We start from the raw sequence: 15579 nt of genomic DNA on the forward strand, positions 1-15579 counted from the left end.
CGATATTGTACCTGTTGAGTTTTTTTCTTTTGCAAGCACGATATTGTATGTACGGTTCATTTGAGGCTGGTGCGACCAGATGATATTGTATGTACGGTTTATTTGAAGCTAGCGCGACCAGATGAACCAGACGGTATTGTATATACTCCGCGTGAGACATAGCGAGAATTGTATAATTCTCTTACATCCTTTCTACATGTGATGTAGTTTGATCTGTATTCGCTTGCTTAAACTGTTGTAGTTATTGTGTATATTTGCTTTATTACAGCTTTCTTTGCATAATCATAAGTTATGTTCGGCCTCGTGCATGTCTTTTGCATTCTGCCCCTGCTTGCGGGCACATTTCTTTATTATCTTACCTGTTTGTCTAAGTCTTCGGCCTTGTCAAAAATGGGTCGTCTCTAGGCTTTGACATTCACTCCCGTCACTTATGACTTTCGAGTTCAGTCAAAGAGGGGCAACTGTAGACACCCAATTTTTGACCGACCTTAAGACTCAGACGTCATCGATTGAGCACTCGGTGATCGCGCATGTTGTGCTCATTTCGAGGTTTTGAAGTTTCGGCTAAGAGCCTTGCCTCCGAGCCTCGGAACTTTTTGTGCTTTGATTTGTTTTCTCTTCTCGGAGGAAGGGAGAGGTCTTGTAGGCCATCTTTCAGTGGTCGTACACTACTTTTCGTGGTTGTAGGCCGTTGTTCCCGTTTGGAGACTAGTTTCTGGTTTTCGAAGCCGTCAGCCGCGCGCCTTAGTTCGAGACCGTTTAACATTCTCCGTTTGGCATGGTTTTCGAAACACACCTTGTTTCCTCTGTCTAGAGGGACATTGTGGTCCGAGAGACCACTTTTGTGGCCGTACGCCACTTTTGGTGCTCAACAGCCAGTTTTCGGGGCACCCGGCCGCGCGCTTTGCCCCCCCGAAATCTCGTTTTGCATCCGTGTTGGTTTATTTTTGGCATGAACCTGGTTTTCCTTGTTTGGGAGGTGATACAAGGATGGGAGACCACCTTTTCTCCTTGGAGACCACTTTCTCCCCACCAGCCAGTTTTCTTGTCAGGAAGCTGGTTTTCTTGGTCTTTGGGCCACATTTGCTGGTCTCCCACCACACCACTAGCTTGCTTTCAATATGGAGACCAACTATACCATTGGCCGACCAGTTTCTACCTGGGAGACCACTTGCCCTGGTCGACCAGGGAAAGTGGTCGGCCGACCACCTCTTCTGGTCTGCCAACTTCCTCCTGTTTTGCTTGTCTGAGTGCATGCCAGTTGTGCCAGCTGGAAGGCACAAACTTGATCCTCCATACACGTGTATGGAGGATTTGCAACCAAGTTTTTAGCTTCTTGGAGAAGCTTTGGCTTTGAAACTCTATAAGAGAGGCCCTCCCTCTTCTTATACCTGGTTGGAAAATGCTCTATGGCAAAGCTTATATCTCTCTCTTTGTCTCTATATTTTAGGCTTAGAAAGTGCCTTGTTCTTGGCCTATTGCACACCACCTCATAACCACACATCTCCACCATTGTTACTGAGTTGCTTGAGGATTTTGAGAGGTCTCAAAAGTTGGGTTTTGGTTCAGAAAAGTTGCTGGTTTTGCTGAGCTTCAAGGGTAACTCATTTTCTCTCTTTTTAAGCATTGTTTTGATCCTTTTCTTAGCCTCATTTGCATGCTTATTTGAGCTTTGTTTTCAATTGAAATAATCTTCATATTTAAGTGTTTTTCATGTTTGTTTAAGGCTCTTTTGGTGTTAAGGGTCATCTACCTTCTTGCATGCTCTATTTAGCCTTGTTTTGTGCCATGCCATAAGGAATTCAAGCTAGTCTTTGCTTGACCTTTCTAACACTAAAATCTAGTGAATTTTCAGTGATGAGAATGTGGCTTTGAGGGCCTAGATCAGAGAGGGATGACCCTCTCTCTTGTTGTCTTGTTTACTAGCATTTTTGGCCTACCAAAGGAGCATATGTTTATACCATTTGAAGGCCTAGTTCAGGCACTTTTTGGTGACTTCTAGGACCTGCCTAGGCTCTGACCATGGCTGGTTTGGTCCCCTTTTGCTTGCTTCTTGCATGTGTAGAGTAATCCCTTTCATCGCTTATCAAAGGAGCATGTCATTCTTGCATGTATTGGTCTTGTTTAAGTGGATTTTTGGCCATCATCCGGCATGCCATGACTCTGTTTTTGCTTGGTTTGGTAGTCCTTCACATGCTTCATATGCTTGTAGTGTAACTCATGTTCACTAGCTCACAATGCATGTTGTTTTGGCCCTCTATTCTAGCATATTTTGGCCACACTTCAAACTGATTTTGTTCATATTTTGGGCTCCCATAGCTCTTTCTTGAGGCCTCTTGGTCGAAAAATGCTAGCCATGCATACTTGTTGTGTAATAGCATTGACTAGCTTTGAGTTTGGAGGTCCCTTGCATGCTTAACTTGAGCTATTTACATGTTTTGGCATCATTGGGCATGATATTTTAGAGCTTATAGGGGTGCTACACTTCCATATTTTCCATGCTTTAAGTGCTCTTTAGAGTTGTGCATTTATGCCCTATTTGCGAGCCATTGCATGAGCTTCACTTTTGTGCCTTTCAAGCCATCATCCCAACCCATTTTGCTACTGTTTTGGGCCTGCATAGGGTCTATTTGGGGTTGGTTTCATCATTTGAGCATCGCTTTGCATGCCTATAGTGTAATGCACTTCACTAGTTTCAATGCTTGAGCCATTCAACATGCGTTGTGTGAGTTGTTTGCATGATTCAGAGTCATTTTGGAGTCATGTTATATGCTATTTCAGAGCTGGAATATATGCCATTGTACTCCATGCTTAGTCCTTTCAATGCATGTGCAAAGTTGTGTTTTTGTGCCACGGGCTTAGGTCCTTGCATTGTGTATGCTAGCATGAGTTTTGAAGTCTTGTTTTCATCGTGTTTGGCCACTGATTTGGGTGTGGCTGAGGCCCATCCATTTTGGTTTAAGTCCATTTTGCATCGAGTATGCCATTGTAGTTCATAGCATTGAGCATGCCACGTTGTCGCATGATCGATCATTGCATTGTGCATGCCTTGTTCATCTCATTGTGTATATTAGTTCCATGTGCATTGTGTATGCTAGTGTTATGAGTATTATGCATGCCACGTAGCTTATAGCATTGTGTATGCCAGTTGCATGTTTGCATGTTATCTCTTGCATGTTTGCATCACTTAGTTGCATTGCATTAGGATTGCACGCTAGAGTTGCATTTGTGCATGCCATGTTTTGTTGCATTGTGTTTGGGATAGGAGTTAGCCCGAACACGGGAAACAAGGGACGTCTCGTACTCAAAGTGACGAAACGTGCCTCGATTCCCGGTCGCCGACATTCTTGACTACCCATGATGGAGTTGTTGGCTTTAGGTGTTAATATGCGCATTCATTTTACATTGAGTCGTGCAATTCGGCTCATCGGCCATCATGCATCAAAATACGTGATTGGTGGCCCGAGGGTCGAGGACTACACTCCCTTGAGCTTATGCAATGATGAGGAGAATAGTCATGCACACATGTGTTGCAAATACTTTGCCGTGCATCTCTCTTTCCCTTTGTTACAGAAAACCAGAAACCAGGAGAGAAAACTGGTCGACCGACCAGATTTACTGGTAGGCAGACCACTTTTTTTGGTTTCCACCACAGAAGGTGGTCGGCAGGTGGTCTCCTGTGCCCATAAGCTGGTCGGCAGCCTTCCCACATATTTCTAGGGTAGAGTTTCATCTCTCTGGAGCTTTGTGCAAGTTTCTGAGATCAATTGCAAACAAAGGCAAGTTGGGGCGTCGCGAAGAATTTCCGAACGAGGCAACTCGAGCATGCATGCATCCTTTGTCATCCAAAGCAGAGCTGAGGCAGCCTATTTCATTTAGTTTACATGCTTATTTAAATTGCTTACTTAGTTAATTGGTTAATTAATTAGAGTTGTGTAATAATTAGCTGTAGCTTGTTATTCATTTCGTATGTAATAACTAGTTTAATTAGATTGGCTTAGGTTAGCTAGTTGGTTTTATATTATTTATTCGAACCCTTCGTCGAGAGGGCGAATTTTGTAATAAGTGTGCGCGTGTGTGATGCATGTCTTCCAACCCCACGTCTTTCTCTCTTTTATTTACAAGCTTATGATGGTTAGTTTTAGGGCATGTTTTAATTAGCATCCTTATGCTTCGCATGTTTGCATTCATTCATCTGTCTTGCATGCATCGGGCTCGACGCATCATACTAACTGCATTGTATTTCAATTCCAAGTTGAATACATGTTATATGTAGCATCTCATATGCCATCTTAGAATTGCCGAGCCTATCTTAGTTGCATTTCGCATGTGTTGCATTAGCCATCTTAACATGAACTAGGATCATGCATTGATTACTACCTAGTTTCTGTTTTGGCTTGGAGTACTCAGTGAGTGTTTATGCTTTAGCATCCTTGCATGTGTACGAGTGACTGCCATGATAGCATGCTTGCCATGAGGCTAACTGCTTATGTGATATACCTGCCTGAATGCCTGTGGGTGAAGGTTGGATTATTTAAATTGGAACAATTCATCGATTACGAGTTTTAAACCCACTTGAGAGTGGCAAATTACCATGTTTTCTAAGCCCACTTAAAGGTGGCAAAATCTGCATTTTAGCCTACTTGCGAGTAGCAAACCGCTTTAAAAAACAAACATGAGATGTTTTGTTCCAACTTAGGTGATCCAGTCTATACTTGTATGCTGTGCGCATCACATAGTAATTCTAGGTTAATAACCGGAATAAGAGCACATGTGTTTTCAAAAACAAGATATCATGTTGGTAAAGGCCGATCTTTGATCGGGCGAGCGGGGGTGCTCATTGCATGACCTTCCCCTCTCGTACCCAAGTTCCCGAGCCGAGGCAACTTTGGTGATGACAGACATGTGCCGTAGGCACAAGTCAGAGTTTCCTAAATTTTCCCAAAATAAAATATTTAGGTGACGACTCAGTATCTGGCAAAGCAGTCCATGTTTGGCACTTCTTTTTAAAAATCAGTTTTTCAAAACGATTTGTCGGATTTGGACTCTTTGGTGATTTATCAATCTCGTATTGCACTTTGCGAGATCAGATTAAGAATTGTGGCATTGAGTCTGAACTGTAGTAAGCCCAAATGAACAAAGTGAGATTTTTCCCGGGACGTTTGGGGATGTCTACAGCAGTCGACTTTGCTCGATAGATTTTTCCACCAGAAGTCCAACAGTCGATGGTCAGTCGACAGGACTTCAAAGTGTTTCGAGACAGAGCAGTGAAGGGACTGTATACCACCTATGAAATCGGCATGCGTCTACGTGCCGCATGGCGAGAGATAGAGTAGAAGAACGAACGAATTCGAAACTTGGAGGCTTGCGTAGAGAAAGCCGAGCGTGAGCTAAAGAAGGCCAAAATCTAACCCAGTTGTGGAGGAAAGGGTGACCCAACGGCTGATAAGTCATGTGATTGCCGATCGAGATACGGCAAGCACGTTTGCAGTAGAGACTGCTGTAGACACCCCATTTTTGACTAACCTTAAGACTCAGACGTCATCGTCTGTGCACTCGGTGATTGTGCATGTTTGTGCTTGTTTTGAGTTTTCGGAGCCTTCGGCTGAGCGCCTTGTCTTGGGACCTCTTAACTTTCTCCTCTTGGCCTGGTTTTTGGACCATGCCTTGCTGCCTTTGCCTAGAGGGAAACAAAGGCCTGTAGGCCACTTTTTATAGCCGTAGGCTACCTTTCCCTCTCGTAAGCCACTTGTGGTGGCCCGTAGACTAGTTTTCGGGGCTTCCGGCTGAGTGCCTTGTCTTGCAGACTCTTGTCTTTCATCCTTTTTGGTTTGTTTTTGAACTAAACCTTGTTACCCCTTGCCTGGAGGGTGGAACAGGGGTGTAGACCAGTTTTCTCCCCTGTAGGCCACTTTTGGTGGTCGGTTAGCTAGGGTGGGTGGTCTATAGACCACCTAAGGTGGTCAGCAGCATGCCACCACCTTCTCCTCTCTTTGTAGACCCCTTTTCTCCCTTGCCGACCAGTTTTCCCCCTTGTAGACCACTTGAGGTGGTCGGTTGACTAGGGGGGGTGGTCAGTCAACCACTTTAACTGGTCGGCAACCTTTCTGCACTTTCTGCAGATATTTTCCTTGCCAGCTGTTGGGCACAGAAAGCATCCTCCATACACGTGTATAGAGGGATTGCACCACGCCTCTAGCTTGTCTAACAAGCTTGAGGCATGAAATTCTATATAAGGGGAGCTTCCTCCCCCTTGTTCAAGGTTGAGAATTTTGATTAGGGCTAAACATATCCCTCTCTCTTTCTATATTTCTCCCTCTCTCTCTATATTTGTACTAGTTTGTGCCTTAAAATGAGTTTTCTTCACACTTTTGCACTAAAGCACCTAGTGAAACACCTTCACTCTTGAGCTGAGGTTCTTGGAGGTTGCATTTGAGTGATTTTGGCTTGGTTTTGCCTCAGAGGTGGCTGGTTTTGTAGTTGTTCTTCAAGGGTGAGTAGTTAACCTCTTTAAGCCTTGTTTTGCTTAAGTATTTAGCCATCCTTGCATGCTCTTTTAGTTCTTACTTTCAACTGCAAAAACTCTTGTTTTTAAGTGTTTGAAATGTTTGTTTGAGGCTTTGTTTGAGTTAGGGGTGGTTTACCCCCTTTGGTGACTTATTTTCCTTTGCTTTGTTCTATCTCTTAAGGCCTTTCAAACTACCTTGTTTTGGCCTTTTAACCACTGAATTCCAAAAGGATTTCAGTGGTGGAAAGTGGGTTTTGAGACCCAAAATGGATGGGGGTGGTCCCCCTTCTTGTGTTTTGTTTGCATGTGTTATTGGCTTAATACTTTGGCATGCTTTTCTACCTTCATAAGGCTCTATCTTAGCATGTTTTAGGCCTTATTCTAACATGATATAACTCTATTTTGGGTTAGTTTGGTTGCTTCTTACATGCTTCATGTACTTGTAGTGCAATCTTCTTAGTTAGCCTAACATGCTCTATGCTTTGGACCACCATTTCAGCATGTTTTTGGCTCCACTCCAGTAGGCTTTTACTCATATTTTGGCATGTCTTAGCTCTGATTTTGGTCGACAAGGTCACCTCTTGCATGGTTTATGCACTTGGGCCCCGTTTGTTTTGGGAGATAGAATTGAGTGGATTGATAGTGAGGGGATTAATAGTGAGGGGATTATTAGTGAGGGGATTGATAGTGAGGGGATTAGTAGTGAGGGGATTGATAGTGAGGGGATTAGTAGTGAGGAATTGTTAAATTATTTTTATATAAAATAATAAAACAAATAAAAAAATATAAAAAATTAAAAATTATATTTTAAAAAAAATTTCCCATATATAAAAAATAAAAAAAATAAAAAAATTTCTAATTCCCTCACTATTTTTCTAATACCATCTCTACCTCCTCCTTACCAATCCCCTCTCCAAGGGTATTAGTAATACCAAGGGACTAATAGTCCCAAGGCCTTCTCCCAAAACAAACAAGGCTATTACTAATACCTTGGTATTAGCAATCCCAATACCCTCTCTTTCACCCAAAACAAACGGGGCCTTGTAGTGCAAGCTTGTTCACTAGCCTAGCTTGTTTGGTGTTTTGGCCTATTGATCTAGCATGTGTATGCATTACTCTAGTACATTTTTGTCTTTGATTTAACATGCTTTAGGTCTGATTTGAGTGGTCTTGGTCATGCATGCTTGGCTTTGCATAGCTATAGTGCATTTGGCTTTGCTAGCCTTAAGCTTTGAGACCTCTAGCATGTCATAATTGAGCTTTTTGCATGGCATGGCATCATTTGGCATGTTATTTTAGACCATATACCTTTGCCACATTCTCGCATTTATCATCCCTTTGTTGAGTTTGAGGGTTGAGCCTTATGCTTCACTTATGAGCTAATATGTATGCACGCTTGCCTAAGTTTTTGGGGGTACCATCTTAGCATGTTTTTGGTGTTATTTTACCATGTTACAACTCTTATTTTTGTTGGTGAAGTCACCTCATGCTTGGTTTTGGTATGTGTAGTGTAATCCCACTCATTGGTCTTGCATACGTCATGCTTTATGCCTTCCATTCTAACATGTGTTAGCTTTACTCCATGCATGTTTTGGCATTGTTTTGACCTGCCTTGGGACTGTTTTGAGTCATCTTGACCCTTTGGGGCTTGCTTGATATGGCTATGGTGCAAGTACCTTAGTTAGTCTTGAGTTTTGAGCACCCTACTATGCTATATTTGTGATGGTTGCATGTTTGGGCATCATTTAACGTGTTATTTCAGAGCATGTACGTGTGTCATGTTCTCACTTCTTTCATTCCTTGAGAGCTTTTGAGAGTTGTGTCTTTGTGCATTGTTAATGAGCCATCAAATGAGCATGTTCTCCTTGTGTTATATGCCTTGATCTTAACATATTTCAGGCTCTGTTTTGGCATGTTTGACCTCTGTCCAGGGTTGGTTTGACCATTTGAGATTGATAGTGCATGCCTCATGTGTAATATGTTTCATTAGCTTTGATGCCTTAGCTTTTAAACATGCCACGCATGCATTGCTTACATGATAGAGTCTTGCGCATGTCACTTTAGCATTGAAGGTTGATCATCTTGTTTGCGTTGCATGTGTTTGGATTGGACGTTAATCCAAACACGAGGAATGTCGCACGTTTCATACTTAAAGTGATGAAACGTGTAACATTTCTTGGTCGCTGACCCTCTTGATCAAGTATGATAGAAGTGGAGACCCTTATGTGTTATTTGTGCATTCATTGACATTGACTTGTGCAAACTTGGTTTCTCGACCATTGTGCATTGCGATGCTCCGTTGATGGCCCGAGAGTCAAGTACCGCACTCCCTTGAGCTTGAGAAATAATAGGGAGGGTGGTTGTACACACATATCTTACAAATACACTGCTATGCCCCTTGTTGTTCTCTGTTGTAGCAAAACTGGAGCTTGGCAAATTAACTGGTCGGCCGACCAGTAGGGGTGGTCGACCGACCACTTTTTCTGGTCTATAACCAGTTTTTCTGGTCTACAGCCCCCGTTTCTGGACGGCAGCCCACCAGGAGGTCCCCATGTTGGAGCAAAAGCAATCTGGAAGTGAGTGCACTTTTCAGAGATCAAATCAAATGCAAACAGAGGCAATTCTAGGCATAGCAATGGATTTCCGAGCGAGGCGATCGAGCATGCATGCACCCCTCGCCCCGAGGACCTCTTTTAACTACTTTAGCTTATTTACTTAGTTAGCTAATTCGTCGGTTTTGTACTTAATTAGTTAATGTGCTTAATTAATCGATTTGTTTTGTAATAATTAGTTAACTAGGAATAGTTAATTAGTTTTGGTTTGTAATAATTAGTTTAATTAGCGTAGCTAGTTAGCTTATTATTCGGACCCTCCGTCGAGAGGGCAAATGTTGTAATAAGTGTGTGTGTGTGTGTGTGTGTGTGTGTGAATGTCTTCCAACCCCACGTCTTTCTCTCTTTTATTTACCAACTTTTGATGGTTAGTTTTAGGGCATGTTTCAATTAGCATACTTATGTTTGCATGCGTGCATCATTCATTTTGTCTTGCATGCACCGGACTCGGTGCATCATTCAAACTGCATTGTATTTCAATACACTTTCTTGAATGCATGTTTCAGAGCATGTTATCAAGTGTTGCATTCATATGCCATTCTAGATAGCCGAGCCTATTTTAGTTGCATTTTTGCATGTGTTGCATTAGGCATTTTAACATAGCTAGGATCATGTATGATTTCTAACTAGCTTCTGTTTTGGCTCGGAGTACACTGTGAGTGTTTACGCTTTAGCATCCTTGCATGTGTGTAAGTGACTGCCATGATAGCATGTTAGCCATGAGGCTATTTGCTTAATTGCTATAACTGTATGAATGCCTATGGATGAAGGCTTCATTGCTTGAATTGGAACAATTCATCAAAATGTGAGTTTTAAGCTCACTTGAGAGTGGCAAAATCATGTTTTTTTCTAAGCCCACTTGAGGGTGGCAAATCCGCACTTTAGCCTACTTGCGAGTAGCACTTTCAAATCATTTTCACAAACAAATATGAGGTGTTTTGTTCCAAATCGAGTGATTTAGTCTATACTTGTATGCTGTGCGCATCACATAGTAAGTCAGCTAATAAATCAGAATAAGAACACATGTGTTTTCAAAAACAACATATCATGTCAGTAGAGGCCGATCTTTGATCAGGCGAGCGAGGGTGCTCATTTTAAGACCTTTCCCTCTTGTACCCAAGTTCCCGAGCCGAGACAACTTTGGTGATGACGGACACGTGGCCTTAGGCACGAGTCAGGGTTTCCTAAATTTCTCAAAAACAAAATATTTAGGTGGCGACTGTGTAATCTAGCAAAGCAGTCCATGTTTGGCACTTCTTGATTAAAATCGATTTTTCAAAACGATTTGCCGGATTTGGACTCTTTGGTGATTGATCAATCTTACATTGCACTTTGTGAGATTAGATACAGAACCGTGATAGGAGTCCGAACTGTAGTAGTTATGAACCTAATTCGCATCCTCACGCGCGGAGAGAGTTTCAGGGCGGTCTATAACCGCGAGGTCCAGGGGTTATGAGAAAGGCTTCCACGACGGCCAGAAGGTGGGGATAGATAAGACCAAGGAGAAACTCGCCGAGGAAGTATACCGATGCGAGAACCGGGGTTTCAAGCACGGGTGGATTAAGGCCCTACAAGCTGCAGAGGCTCTCCGTGAAACAGGCGTTGAATCGGCGTCGCCGTTATACCAACGCTAGCACTTTCCCTTTGGCACTTTCGAAATCGAGAAAAGCGACGATGAGGGTGATGCCGAATAAAATTGAACATTTTGTAAACGCTCCAACACAGATTGGATGCAAATTACGTACTTATTGGTCAATTTAATAAAACAACCTATTTTAAATGTTTGTATGTCTCAGCTCAAGCTTATACATTCTGAGCCAATCGGTCAATGTAATGAAACATTTCATTTTAGCTTCATTTTTTATGCTTGCATGTTTCATCTTTTGTCAACAACACGCGCTCTTTAATTGTAATATTCATGAGAAGTACGCCGAATCCGGATTACTATTCGGCCCAAGCGCTTCATGCGCGGATGGGGGCTCCGAATTCGGAGACTTAATCGGCCCAAAAGTCTTGCGCTGATGGGGCTCCGAGTTCGGAGACTTGAATCCTGGCCAATCGTGTGATATCCACGAAGGGCGCTCCGAATCCGGAGGCTTAATCGGCCCAAAAGTGTCATGCACTAATGGGGCTCCGGATTTGGCCAATCGTGATACACGAAGGGTGCTCCGAATCCGGAGGCTTAATCAGCCTAAATCCGGAGGTTTAATCGGCCCAAAAGTGTCATGCACTAATGGAGCTCCGAATTCAGAGACGTAAATCTTAACCAATCGTGATATCCACGAATGGCGCTCCGAATCTGGAGGCTTAATCGGCCCAAAAGTATCATGCACTAATGGGGCTCCGAATTTGGAGGCTTTTTGTATTGGCCAATCGTGATATCCACGAAGGGCGCTCCGAATCCGGAGGCTTTATCGACCCAAAAGTGTCATACACTAATGGGGCTCCGAATTCGGAGGCTTTTTGTGTTGGCCAATCGTGATATCCACGATGGGCGCTCTGAATCCGGAGGCTTAATCGTCCCAAAAAGTATCATGCACTAATGGGGCTCCGAATTCGGAGGTTTTTTGTATTGGTCAATCGTGATACACGAAGGGCGCTCTGAATCCGGAAGCTTAATTGGCCCAAAAGTGTCATGCACTAATGGGGCTCCGAATTCGGAGGCTTTTTTTTTTGTCTTGGCCAATCGTGATACATGAAGGGGGCTCCGAATCCGGAGGCTTAATCAAAAGACTTTTGAACTAGATTTCGCAATGAGAAAATAGGAAACTTTGCATTGCAAGAGTGAAATATGTACATGGTGAACCATTCAAAACAATTATCATGCCCCACAAATCGGGTTTAATGATAGAATTTACGCAAGTGCGTTGAATTCCAAGGCCGTGGCAGACTCCTCCCAGACATATCTTTGAGCCGATATGCCCCTACTCTTGCGATTGAGTCGATCTGATAGGGGCCGTTCCAGTTAGGACCCAATTTTCCATCAGTCGAATTCCTCGCAGCTAGAAGTACTTTATTCCGGACCAACTCTCTTAGAGTATAGCGGCGCAGCTGAACACGTTGATTATACGACTTAGCAAGCTGCTGCTGGTACCGTGCCATGGATGCGAGGGCACGGTCTCTTTGTTCTTCAATCAGAATTAAATCCAAAGCCAGCATCATGTCATTTCGGCCCATATAAAAAACTTTTGATTTCAAAGTTGAGAGGCCAATCTCCAAGGGGATGATTGCCTGCGTTCCAAAGCATAAAGTGAACGGCGTCTCCCCAGTGGACCGCTTCGTAGTAATGCGATGAGCCCACAACACACTCGGCAATTCGTCGACCCATCTGCCTTTAGCTTTCTCTAGCCTCTTCTTGATGCCATTCAAAATAGATTTGTTCGAGGCTTCAACTTGACCATTACTCTGAGGATAAGCCGGGATGGAAAAATAGGGCTGAATACCATACTTGCTGCGCAGTTCTTGGTAGACATCGCAATTAAACTGGGTGCCGTTGTCTGAAATAAGTGCTCTCGGAATACCGAATCGTGTTATGATATTTCTCCATACAAAACGCTTCACATCAGTATCCCAAATGTGCGTTAGTGCCTCCGCTTCCACCCATTTTGTGAAATAATCTGTTGCGACAATCAAAAATCGCTTGTTGCCCGGGGTGTGAGGCAATGGTCCGACGATGTCAAGTCCCCATTGGGCGAATGGCCAGGGACTGGTTATAGAGCTTAACTCTTTAGCAGGCAGATGGGTTAAGGGAGAAAACTTCTGGCACTGTTTACATTTTTTCACATAACATTTGGCATCAGCTCCCATTGTCGCCCAATAATACCCCTGTGTTATAGCTCGATGGGCCAAAGAGCGCCCGCCAAAATGGGCTCCACAGCTACCTTCATGTATTTCAGTCAGGAGTTCCTCGACTTTATCCAGATGAATGCATTCTAGGTATGGGCCAGAAAGGGATTTTTTGTAAAGCTTTCTTTGCGGATCCAAGTAGTATCGCAGGGCTTTTTTTCGCAGCTTGTGTGCTTCTTTCTTATCCAACGGGAGCTGTTCAGAAGATAAGAATGTAGTAATGGAGTTCATTCAACTCGGACCTGACTCTATGACATTGATCTGGACTTCCTCTGAAGGGCCAATGCTCGGCTTAGGGATAAAGCCCACTTCAATTGTCTGTTTAATCTCTGAGTTAATGGCGGAGGCTAGGCAAGCCAGGGTGTCTGCATGTGTGTTCTAATCACGGGTTATTTGGTTTAATTCATGATGATCAAATTTTGCCAGCAAGGAATTTGTCGTTTTCATGTAAGCGGCCATACGGTCGTTTTTGGCCGCATACTCCCCCTTTAGTTGATTGATCACAAGTTTTGAATCACAAAATATAAGCAAACGCCGAGCACCCTGGAGATGTGCATTCCGCAAGCCGGTTAGCAGGGCTTCGTATTCGGCCTCATTGTTCGATGCTTCGAAGCCGAGTTTGACAGCCTGCTCAATTATTGCTCCGTCGTGAGCCATGATCACTACTCCAGCTCCACTGCTGCGTTGATTGGACGATCCATCACAGTACAACTGCCAAATGTCCCCAACATAAATTCTCCAGTTCGGCTTAGGTTGAATTTGATCAGACTTTAAGTCGGCAAGACCCCCAGTGAATTCGGCCACAAAGTCGGCAAGCACTTGCCCCTTGATTGAGGTTCTAGGTAGGAACTGAATATCGTACTAGCTGAGTTCAAGAGCCCACTTTGAAACGCGCCCTAATGCTTCTGCACTGTGGAGTACTGATCGGAGGGGGTAGTCCATTAGTACCCCAATGGAATGCCCCTGAAAATAATGCATCAGTTTTCTTGCTGCCATGATGAGGGCAATGATGAGTTTTTCCAATGGAAGGTAACGTGTTTCGACGTCAACCATTGCCTTGCTCACATAATACACTGGTCGTTGCTCCCTAAGCTTTTCTTTTATCAGTACGGCGCTGACGGCCCGGTCGGAGACTGCCAGATATAAAATCAGCGGGTCACCTGCCGAAGGTGTCGTCAAGAGTGGAACTGATCGGAGGTAGGTCTTCAGACCGTTGAAAGCGGCTTCGCACTCGGAGGTCCATTCAAAAGTCTTACCCTGCCGTAGGGTATGAAAGAATTGTCAGCAGCGATCCGTGGAACGACTGATGAACCTGTTGAGTGCGACGGCCATCCCTATCAACTTTTGAACCTCCTTTACCGATCGAGGGGAGCCGAGTTCCAAGATTGCTGTGATTTGCCTTGGTTTGGCTTCGATTCCTCGATAGTTGACAATATAGCCAAGGAATTTGACGGATCCGATCCCAAATGCACACTTGGAAGTGTTCAGCTTCATTTTGTACTTTCGTAAAATACCGAATGTCTCCTCCAGATCGGCTTGATGAGTTTGCTCTTCTTTCGACTTAACCACCATATCGTCAATGTACACTTCCATAGTACGGCCGAGTTGCTCTTTGAACATGGCAGTAACTAGTCTTTGGTAAGTTGCCCCTGCATTCTTCAGTCCAAAAGGCATAACCTTATAGCAATAGGTTCCTCTTGGGGTAAGGAATGCAGTTTTGTCTTCGTCCTCCGGATGCATGGCGATTTGATGGTCGCCTCTGTAGGCATTGAGGAAGCTCATACGTTGATGACGCGCGGTGGCATCTACAAGTTGGTCTATTCTAGGGAGAAGAAAACAATCCTTGGGGCAAGCTTTTATTTAAGTTTGTGAAATCCATGCAAACACACCAAGTCCCATTTTTCTTCTTGATAACCATAGTGTTCAACAACCATGTAGGGTAGGTGACTTCTCGGATTGCCCCGGCATCAAGCAACCAGTTAACTTCCTCAACAACGACAGCAGTGTGTTCTGCGGCTGACCGTTGGCTTTTCTGAATAACCGGCTTGCATTTATGGTCAACGTTTAATCGGTGTTGCGAAACAGACGGATCTACACCCGGCATCTCATATGGTGTCTACGCAAATACATCAAGGTTGCCGAGCAAGAAGGAAATTAGCTGCTGCCTATCGGCTTCATTTAGGGAGGCGCCGACCATGAAGAACCTGTCTGGATTCCCATCAATTTCAACTCGATCTAGGGCTTCCGTGGCCTCTTCACTTGGGAGCCGTCTAACATCGTCGAGGCTCTCTCGATCCAGCATCTCAATAGAATTCACTTCCAACTCTTTTGGTGTCTTTGCAACAAGGAGATAACATACTTGTGCCGATTTCTAGGAACCACGAATTTGCTCAATGCCGCGTTCTGTCGGGAAGCGGAACAGTTGATGATAGGTGCTTGGCACGGCCTGCATGGTATGCAACCAAGTTCGCCCCATGATGAGATTATACGGCGAAGGCAGCTTGATGACCAAGAATTCCACGTCCACTATTCGGGAGTCCGCTCAAACTGGTAGTGTGATCTTGCCCAACGGGTACTCCGGATTAGCGTTGAAGCCAAATAATGGATAAGGAG

Source organism: Camellia sinensis, chromosome 3, assembly GCF_055761805.1.
Source record: "Camellia sinensis isolate YWXY chromosome 3, ASM5576180v1, whole genome shotgun sequence".
NCBI classification, from domain to species: Eukaryota; Viridiplantae; Streptophyta; class Magnoliopsida; order Ericales; family Theaceae; genus Camellia; species Camellia sinensis.